The 10,216-nt window shown below is 52.4% G+C and overlaps 1 protein-coding gene across 1 annotated transcript in view; it reads right to left on the bottom strand.

The window, feature by feature from the left end:
* LOC114049137 (signal transducer and activator of transcription 5B) overlaps positions 1 to 552 on the bottom strand; it is a 63,106-nt gene extending 62,554 nt beyond the window's left edge. Inside the window, exon 1 of the mRNA XM_027870314.1 lies at positions 449 to 552. The gene's annotated coding sequence lies outside the window, so the exon portion shown is untranslated. The remainder of the gene's footprint in view (positions 1 to 448) is intronic.
* Between the last annotated feature and the right edge of the window lie 9,664 nt (positions 553 to 10,216).

Here is a 10,216-nt window from a genome sequence, read left to right as displayed (position 1 = left end):
ACACACACACACACACACACACACACACACACACACACTCTCTGTCTCTCTCTCATTCTTCAGCGGACTCACATACACAGACAGCTGTGTCTGTTCAGGATCAGGAGGAGGGTGGCAGCAGGGACTGGACGGACCTTGCAAACAACGTGGAGGGCGCTGGGGAGGGCGGGGGGAAGAGGCGCAGCCCTCCCCCCCCGTCTGCTCTCCCCCCCTCCCCGCCTGTAGCCCCTGCGTCTCTGCACGCGCTGCCCCCTTCCCCACAGACCTCAGCTCGCTCCCGCACCGGTTTCCAGCCCCTGCACGCCTGGCCTCGGAGCCCCCGCTGGGACCCTACTAGACGCGGAGGCAGCAGCGCCTGTTGGACCCCAGGGCGAGGCGAGGCGAGGCGAGGCGACCCGGGGCTGGGGGCCGCCCCGCCCGCTCGCTTCTTCTCAGGCTGGGCTCCTACCTCGCCTCGTCGGGCGCCGCTCCCACCTTCCGAATGCCGCCGCCGCGAACAGTCCCTCGGCTCCGTCCCCACCCCGGGGTGACGGCTCCGAGCTCGGCGGGATCCGGAGCTCGGGGGTCCGGCCCTGGGCTACGCTCTCCTCCCGCCAGGGGCTCGCGGGGACGCGCACGCGCGAGCCCGATCCCGGCGCTTCCCCCGCCTCGCCTCCTTCCAGCTCCTCCCCTACCCGAGACCGCGGCCGCCCCCGGCGCGTGCCCGGGCCCCAGACCCCGCCGCGAGCGCGCCGCGGCTGCCCCCCCTCAGCTCTCTCTCTCTCTCTCTCACACACACACACACACACACACACACACACTCACACACTATTACACACACACACACACAAACACACACACTTACCAACCGCTCCGCCCCCCGCCACAACACCGGGCGGCGCGCGCCGTTTCCTGGTTCCGCCCCGCGCCCGCGCTCCTCCAGCCACCCTCGGGGGGCCCCAGCCACCCTCTGCTTCCACCCCCCGTCCCCCCGCGAACCATCCTGCCTTGTTATTGCAAGATCTGTGCGGTGCCACCCGCGGGGCGGCTACCGTAGGGTCACTCTCGTACCCTACCCAGACCCCCCTCCAAGGTCCGGGGCTTGGAATGATGACATGCGGGTTTGTTTTGGGAGGTCGGACTCCCCCCACCCCGCTCCACCCGTGATCCGCCCTCCCGGGTGGTTGTCGTAGTGTTGGCTCTGTGCCCTACCCACCTCCCTTCCCCTTAGCCCTAGGCCGGGTGCTCAGTGCTTCTCCTGTCCCCTGGTCCTTTCCCTCAAGCCAGGGTCAGAAGTCCGCAGCTCACCTGATCAATAATTATCCCGGCTTTGCTCCCCAGGGCGACCCACCCAGGGCTCCGAACGAGGCCTTCTTGGCAGCTTCCCACTCGGAGCGGAGAGCTTGCGTGGACAGTTGTCCCCGCTGCCAGTCAGACTGAATTACAGCTAGGGGTAGAAGACACCGAAACTGGAGGAAGGAGTGAGGGGGTCACGGAGAGGCAGAGAGGGAGGGGAGGCGTTTTCTTCCCCAGAGAACTTTCTGAAATGAAGGGACCCCATCGATGGGAACTAAGGGAAAATGGACTGGATGAGTGTGTAGGACCCAGCGGGGTTCAGGAAAAAGGGGTGGGGGTGGAGAGCAGGATTTAAAAAAAAAGATCTGAGTTCTCTGTCCCTAACTTTTTCAAATGACCATGCATAGGAGAGAAGGTCTTTACAAGGGGGTGGCGCTGAGAGGAGGAGCCAAGCATACATTCTCCCCACCCCCACTCCCATCCCCAACTACAGAGCAACAGAGGCCACATCTCTGGAGCTGGGGAGCGGTTTCCCTGGCAACCTTCCAGAGGCTAGCACTGTACACAGTTCTCTCAGACCTTGGAGAACCCAGCCTTACTGGGGGACAGGGTGACGGACGAGGAGCCCCACCCTCTACCTTTTCCCTCCATGCTCTAAACCTCTGTACCCCCCTTTCCAGTCTTCCACATAAGTGTCCAGATCTAGATTATTTTGTCCAGAGGTGACCACCATCTGGAAATCCCCCAATCCATCCTTAGTTACTCCAATAATTCCAGTCAGGCTTAATTGTTTCCCATCTTCACCCATTCCTTCCCCCCAAAAAAATTTTTTAACAGGTCTGTGAGGAGTAGTTCTGCTGAGTGATCCTAAAGTTCCTTCTCTCCATTAGAAGTTTCTAGTCCCTATCCCCTCATTCCTTATCAGCACCTAGCAAGACTCTTCACTCAATTTAAAAAATGAATTGAATAGAAAAAGAGGGGCAGAGGTGACAGAATGATTAGGGGAGAGAGCTAAAGTTTTTGCTTAGGTTGCTGGCATCACTCCCCTGAGAATCACCTATCCATAATTTGTTTGGCCCTATTCTGTGGGTAGGTATGGAGATGAAAAGGGATGGCAAGTAAGCAATAGGTTAAGGGGCAATGGAAGCCTTACTGGCTCCGCTGAGGGCATTCCTTCTTTCCCTACCTCTAGACTCAGGTTTGGGCTGACACAAGGTCACTTTGCCCTTTCTACCTATCTCCCTAAGTCAATGGAATGTTACCTAAATAGTACTGATGGAGAATGGGGCAAGCAGAAAGCTTCTTAACCCCTCTACTCTTTATTTTTATTCCTTCTTCCTTTAGCTCTGACTGCAAGGCCCCAGCTGTTCCTGGGTAGATGTGTGTACAGATGTTAAAGACCAAATGTTCTAGATGACTGACTCCCTCACCAAGTAATGTCAGTCAACCTAGGTCCAAGGAGGAACTCCAGCCATTCTTCACCTAGAGACTATTTGGGATCAGAAAGGACTCAGAGTAAAAGAGATCCCACAGAAGTACCCCCTGAACTGAGAAAAAGTCAGAGAGTAAGCTGGTTCCAGTCTCAGAAAATCCTAACCAAATGGTTTTATGGATCAAAAAAGATTGCAGAACCCAGAGGGTCCTGGGTTCTGGTTCTACAATTAGAGAGACCACCATAGAGGGATATATTATATCACACCCTCCCCCCAAACACACACACACATCCAGAAAACCTGAGTGAAGGAAAGGCTTCTGGGGGAAGGGAGCAGAAATCCATTTTGCAGCCTTGTCTGTGTTTTACTCTCATCTCATCTCACCACCCCCAGCCTAATGATCACCAGCCTTCTATTCAGGAATAAATGGGGATATTGCAGAGAGCATCCACCCCCTACTTCTATTTCCCTCATAATCCCTGCCTAGATACAAATAAGACCATGAGACCATTTTCTGGGAAAGTAATTAAGTAGAAACCAGAACCCTGTGGAACAGAGTTTTTAGCTCATACTGCCTCCCAAGACCCCAGACTACCAATTTCTATCTGAACTCTAGGGACTAGGTCCCCCTCTAAGCACTGTCAGGGGCAGGGAAGGGGGGTGGTGAGGTGGGAGGAAGAGACCACACATAGATCAAGGAAGGGCTCTTCAGCTTCAGGGAATTGAGGACCATGCCATCCATATGGTTGAAAGCTACTCCCTGCTAAGCCAGTACAGGCCCATAGAGCTAAGAAGAGAGGATTTGCTACCAGTAGGAAGAAGGAGATAACAGGTTTCCAGGAGCCTTCACTTTGATAACTCTTCTTTGCATCTATATTTGGGAGCAACAACTCCTCTGTAGGGTTAAATCATGTCTCACATTCGATCTAACCCTAATCATCACTTTGGGAGCCAGATGCACCGAGGTAGGGCTGGGTTTCTAGGGTACATAGAAGACAGGTCCCTGCAGGAATTCCCAGGCAGGAGATGCCCCAACCAGCCTCAAGATCACTCTTCTAGGGCAGACCAGTGTAGGGTGGCCCCTTACATCCTCTTCCTCCAAGAGATCTTCACCTGCCTGGGCTCCCTTCCAGCTACTTATGGGGGTGGTTCTCCAGAGAGGCCTGAGAGCCCATGACAAGCTGAATTCTGGGACAGGGTCACCCTGCCCTTCCAACCTGTAACCCTGGAGCAATGGCACATCATTCAGGGAGGGTGGGGCCTGTATAACGGAGGGGGTATGGTGCCAGCCCAGCCTAGATATCTGTTTGGATTGCTGGTCTGGTTGAGAACTCAAAAGGCAGCTCAGCACCAGACAAAGAGTTGGCTGCTTACAGGGGTGTACAAGAGTCTGCCAGTGAGATTAAAATGGACAGAGGCTAGAGCCGAAGGACCCAGGATCTGAATGGTTGAGCACTGTGGTATGAGATGGGACATGGTCTGCAAGGGGATAGAAAGATACCAGGGTGGGTACCTGAGCTGGATAACTTTGTGGGGATGTTTATGAAATGAGTAAACAGGCAAATTTCAATAAAGTAGAGAGAATGGCCCACGCCTGGATATAACTTCAGAAAAAAAGGAGATGAAGTGTCTGGTAGACCAGAGGGTTGGAGATGGTAGAACAAGAAAGAAGCAAAGCAGTATCGGACCTACCAAGGTATCTACTCCAACTCTACCAAGGACACTTCCCCCACATCTTCCAGGATCTGGGTGCCCTTTGTTTGATGGGGGAGGGGGAAAGGAAATGGGTGTGTTTGAGCTCTTGTGAAACTGGGGAACAATAAGAAACAGAGGGACAGAGGGAGAGGAACCCCCTCCAGCCATAACAAAGTGGGAAAGCAGTTTAGATGGCTGACAGACCACAGGAGGGAGGGAGAGAGGGAAGGAGGAGAGGGAGATGTACACACCCCTACTCCCCCAGAGGGCTTTGAGATCTGGTATTGGGCTGAATAAAGCACAAAAGGTTTCCTGTTGGACTAGAAGGAGAAACCGGGGGAGGGGAAGCAGTTGGGGTGGGGGGAGATAATAGAGCAGGTCCTAAGGGAAACCAGAACAGCCCCTCACTCCCCACTCTAAACTTTTCTACCCCTCCCTTATCTGTCCTGGACCCCTTCTTCCTCTCCCCCCCAAACACCCTCCCTCCCTTGAATCAGGGTGATGCCCAAAGGTCTGGCTTGACCCTTCACCTCATGGAAGTCTGAGAAGCTCGTACAGATCCATCAACACCCCTCTCTCTTTGAGCTGGGTTGTACTATGCTTCTAGCAGTCAGGGTTCTGGGCAAATGGTGGCAGAAGACTCATGACTTATATCTATCTCCCTTTCTCTCACCAGGGCTTCACCTTCCCACCTTGCTCAATCCTGTATTCCCCTCCCCCCCATATATTCCCAGAAATATCAGGGACAGACAATATGCCTAGGGCAGGATGGACTCCTTTTCCCAGGGTGACTTCACAGTAAATTGACTTTTCTGAAGGGCAGGGGGAGGAGGGAGAAAGAAAAGGGTCCTGCACTCTGAAAGTCTGCTTTAAGGTGGCAGGGGGTGGGGGAAGATAATTCTCTATTTATAGGTCCCGACCCCCTCTAACTTGGTAGCCTCCAGTTCATCAGAATTCTCCAATATACCTCCCTCTTGCTCTCCACCTCCACCCCTCTCCAGGCTCAGAGAGCTGTCTCTGCATCTTCACAGGAAAACATGGGGGAGGGGACAGTTATATTGGTCTCCATTAGACAGGGAAACTGGTCTCAATGCCAGAGCTACTTGTCACCTCTCTTGGGTCCCTCTGGAGTCCATGGAGCAGGGGAGGAGGGAGAAAAGTGGGGGAGGAGGCAGAAACAGGATGTTTGTTAGCCCTGGGGCTTTGGTTCTCTCTGCCACAGCACAGAGCAGCTTCCCAGAACAGCCCCAGATTTCTGGTGAAGCCCCCTCACAATGCATCTCTCTCTTTGGCTCCCCACCCACTAGGAACTCTCCTTGAAGAAGAGATTCAGAATAGAGAAAACAAAGGTGGTTCTGTACCTCCACCTCCTCCTCACCTTAGGGCCAGTCAGGTCACTGTGACCTTAATCTGTTTTCCTTGAGGGGATTTAGCACCTTCTTTCCTGGTGTCCCAGCCTTACCACACACTAGTCTGTGCCACTCACTCTTCAACTACCTACTCTACTCCAACTCAGCCAGAGGAAGAATGGAGGGGACACTTGGGGTCATAATTCCTTTCCATGATACTCCCCCCTTGCCAAAAAATACACCTATACCAGGATTATTCAGGCCATTGTCTCCATTTGACACTTTGCCAGCAAACCTGTCCAGTGTTTACATGGTAGGAGTGTATATAGGGGTGATTAGTGAATTGGGGGTGAAGGGGAAAGCAGTATGAAGGTTGGAACAGACCAGGAATGGACAGCATTATACTGTGAGACAGTAGAAAGTGTGCTGGATTTGGAGTCCAAGTGCCTGGTTCCAGAACAATACCTGTAGGGCTCTGGGTAAATGACTTCATCTATCTGGCCCTCAGTCTCCTCAGCCTTAAAATTAGATTAGATGGCCTCTATGGTCCTTTCCAGCTTTAAATCTATGATAAAATGGGTCTATGATTTGGATTATTCAAGTAAAGGGATAATAATGATGATGGTAAAGGTGATGATGATGATGATAAAGATGATAATGATGTAGCACTTTAAAGTGTGCAAAGCAAGTCATCAGTTTTATCCTATTCGATCCTCACAACGACTCTATGAAGTAGACGCTGTTATTATCCCCATTTTTGCCAATAGGGAATCTGAGGCTGAAAGCAGTTAAGTGACTTACCCAAAGTCACACAGCTAGTAAGTGTCTGATGAAAGATTCTAAATCATATCTCCCTGCCTCCAAGGCTGGAGCTCTGTGCCACTTATTTCTTCAGCTGGCCCTCTGGTTATCTATGCCTTATCAACTACCTATGGCTATTTGGGTAAAGCCTTAGCTGTGGGGTCCTAAAGGCTTTTGATGTAGGGAATAGGTATTAGTCCTGGGCAATCCCAGTCCTCCCTCATCCCTAAACTCCCCTTTATTCTTCTGTAGCTTGACCCCTAGGTAACCCAATCCAACCAAAGTGTTTTGCAATGGGAAGTGGTAGAGATCCCAGACTAGGACCTGGAAATGGAAAACAGAAAGATGAAAATCTCAGATTCTTCAGGTGATGAAGAATGAGAATCCCAAGTCTCATGTTGTTAGCCCCCATCTTGCAAATTAGTCAATGAACATTTATTAAGCACCTGCTACTGTGCTAGACACTGTGCTAAGTGCTGAAAATTACCTCCAATTAACTAATTGTGCTAAGCATATACCTCTTCTCTCTAACCTTACTCTTACCACTCCCCTCCATGGTTGTCTACTCTCACCTAGCCTCTTGCCCTCCCTGGGGAGCCTCTGTCATTCTGCCCCCATCCCTGGGAACTTCCCCCTTTCCCAGAAGTCAGAGCAGAGAGTCAAAGGTGATGATAGGGAGAGACAGAGAAACAGACTGAGACAGTAATACAGAGAGATGAACAGGTCGAGACAGAGAAACAGAAAAAGAGAGCAAATGGTAACAGATTCAGGAGAAACTAAGACGGTGTGAAGGCTTGGGGAATAATTTTCTGTCTTTGGACACAAAAATAGTCTCAGTCCCAGATCCAGACTGGGGAGCTGGGGTAGAGGGTGAGAGTGGGGGAGGTGGAGGAGAAGAAAGGGGAGGCACAAGAAAGGGAGGGGAGGAAACTCAGAGGGGAATTTGGTTCAGACAACTGCCAAAGGCCAGCCTCTTTTGCTTGTTGTCAGCTTGGTGCCAGCTTTCTGGAACCCAGGACTTCCTCCCTTCCCACCCGAATGTTCCATGATGGATGGGACTGTAAACTGGGGCAGTGGTTTGGGAAGAGGCCAGGAGCAGAATACTCCTGGAGGTGGGGTAAGAAAGGAGAAGAGGCTGAATATCAGGGAGGGAAGGAGAGGGCCCAATAGCCCCAGAAACAAGAACCCTGAGGGACACTGGAGATTCCTCCCCATTACTACACACTTGCTTGTGGGTGGGAGACATCTCAAAAAGGGAGCCAGTACTTTGGAATGCAGAATATGAAAGTTAAAAGAAATAGATGGGAATTGAAGCGGAGGGATCTCTCCTCTCCCCACCCTCCACTCCCCATCCCAAGATCCTCAGGATTCTATTTAGAGAGAATAAGGCTCACAAGGGAGTAATCTGACTTTTGTGGGCTTACCCTGTGCATCTAAGTCTAGTGTGGAGGGGACAAAGCTGCTTACTAATACTCCACTTCATCAGGCCTGGGCAGTGAGAGGTCTTGGAGAATAAAGAGGGGGCCTTGTGTGCCTCTCATTAACTCCAAGTCAAGGAGGGACTGCAAACTCTCTTTCCTTAGGGATCCTCTGTGGGGTATGAGTGTGGGAGTAGTAATTGCTTTGATTCTCTTGTCCTCTCCCTTCCACACCATGTATGCAACCCCACAGAGGGGTACACATCTCTATTTTAATAGTAACTCACAATTATAGTACACATGACGTTTACAAAATTCCATCCTTACACCAACAGTCCTGTTAGGTAGATTGTATAAGTTTTATTATCCCTATTTTACAGACAAGAAAATTGAGGCTCAAAGTAGTTAAGTGGCTTCCTCACAGTCACCCAGTTAGGAAGTGTCCAAGCTAGAAATCGTACCCAGGTCACCTCCAAGTCCAATGCTCTTTTCACTGTGCTTTTCACTTTAAATCCTTTTCCTCATTAATCTCACCAACTAAGAGATCTAGGCCAAGGGAGTGGAGGTAGAGGGTGGTTAGGAGGAGGAGGCAAAGGGAGGAAAAATATGAACATGCATCATGACTTCTGCTGACACTTAAAACTTTTCTTCTGACATGAAGAGAATGAAAGGGGAGGGAGAGACAGAGATAGATAGCACGAGGTAGAGACAGAGACAGAAAGAAAAAGAATGGGGTAACAGGCAAAGGATGATAAGAAAGGGAGAAAAGGGCAGAGAGAGAAATAAGAGAGCGAGGCAGAAGTGAATGGTTACCCCAGGATGGCCCAAAACCTCAGCCAAGCCAAGGGTTGGGGTGGGCAGTAGCTGCTCCTCCCTTTGGTCCTGCCAATGCCCAGTGGCCGGACACCGGCCAGAGAAAAGGGAGGTCTGAAAAGAGAAGAGAAGCTGGGCAAAGGGAATGGAAGCTGTCCAGGTTGACCTTACCCAACAGAATCCAAAATAGAGGCGTCGAACTCAAGGCTGGAGGAGGGGATAGCAGTGTCTGGTGAGAGGGTGGAGGATTCACCAGCTATTTGTTACTTGAAACAGCAAGGCTTTTCAATCAGGAGTCTGCTTTCAGAACCCTGCCGAGGTTTTGACAGAGTTGTCTTTTGATTGCTAGGGGAAGGCAGCACAGCTATTTACTGGAACAAGCAGACAATCCTGTACACGGGCGGTAGATATCCTGATTACTTGGGTGTGCGTAGGGGATAATTAGTGTTCCTCTGTCGTCCCCACACCTTCCCTATAGTGTAGCTCTGCCCTTAGGGGACGGTGGGTGAAGTCCCCACGCACTTATTTGGAACTCTCAGAGTATGAGGCCTCCTGTGGCTCCCTAGGGCGGCTACTCTGGGATTCCCCACTTTCCCCAGGTCACTCCTTTCGGCATTTTTGTCGCTGCGTCTACCACCCACCCCCTCCGGGACACTCCCACGGGAGACGCCAGGGCACTTGAGTTGGGACCTTGGGGGGTGGCACGGTTGGTGGGACAGCCCCTATATCCCCGCCCCGCCTGGACTTCGTTGGGCGAGGGCGCAGAGAAGGCCCACGCTACAGAGCCGGTGGTAACAGCAGCCGCTTCGCCCTAGCCGGAGAGTAAGCGAGCTAAGGAGGGAGGGAAGCAGGGAGGGGAGCTGGCGAGAGCTTTGCGCTCTGTGTTTGGTCTGTTGGAGGCAGCTGACCTTTGAGGAGGAAATCGCTGCTCTCTGCTCCTTCCTGTAGTAGCAGCTTCAGCCGCAGCTGTTGCCGCCGGCCCAGGAGAGGAGAGCCCGGGCGCGGAGAGCCGCGGTCCGCTGCTGGGGGCCCGGAGGTGAGGGTGGTTGGCTAATGCGTCCAGAGCGCACGGAGCGGGTCTGGCCTGGGGCAAGGAGGGGTGTTCGGCTGGCCTGTTGAAGAGGGCCCTCGCGGTTGCTGAAAAGAAAGCAAGGGGGCGCTCGTTTCGTCTTCCGGCGCCGGGGCATCTCAGGGCTCCAGTCAGGCTGCTTGGGGTCCCGAAAACTGATCCAGAGGCTTGGAGACTTTGCGTCGTTCGGAGAAGGAGACAGCGTCTCGAGAAGGAAGAAACACGGGAATGGCACGTCTCTCTGCCACTGAGGAGAGAGCGATGCCCAGGATGGGTTCGAGAAGATTTGGAGGAGAGCTGCAGCTCACCTCCGGTTTCTCTTATCTCCAGCCACGTGGGATCATCTCCTAGCAGGGAGGGGGA

The sequence above is a fragment of the Vombatus ursinus genome, unplaced genomic scaffold (genome assembly GCF_900497805.2).
Source record: "Vombatus ursinus unplaced genomic scaffold, bare-nosed wombat genome assembly UNPS02014797.1, whole genome shotgun sequence".
In the NCBI taxonomy this organism is placed as follows: Eukaryota; Metazoa; Chordata; class Mammalia; order Diprotodontia; family Vombatidae; genus Vombatus; species Vombatus ursinus.
This window is presented reverse-complemented; position numbering and strand designations above follow the sequence as displayed.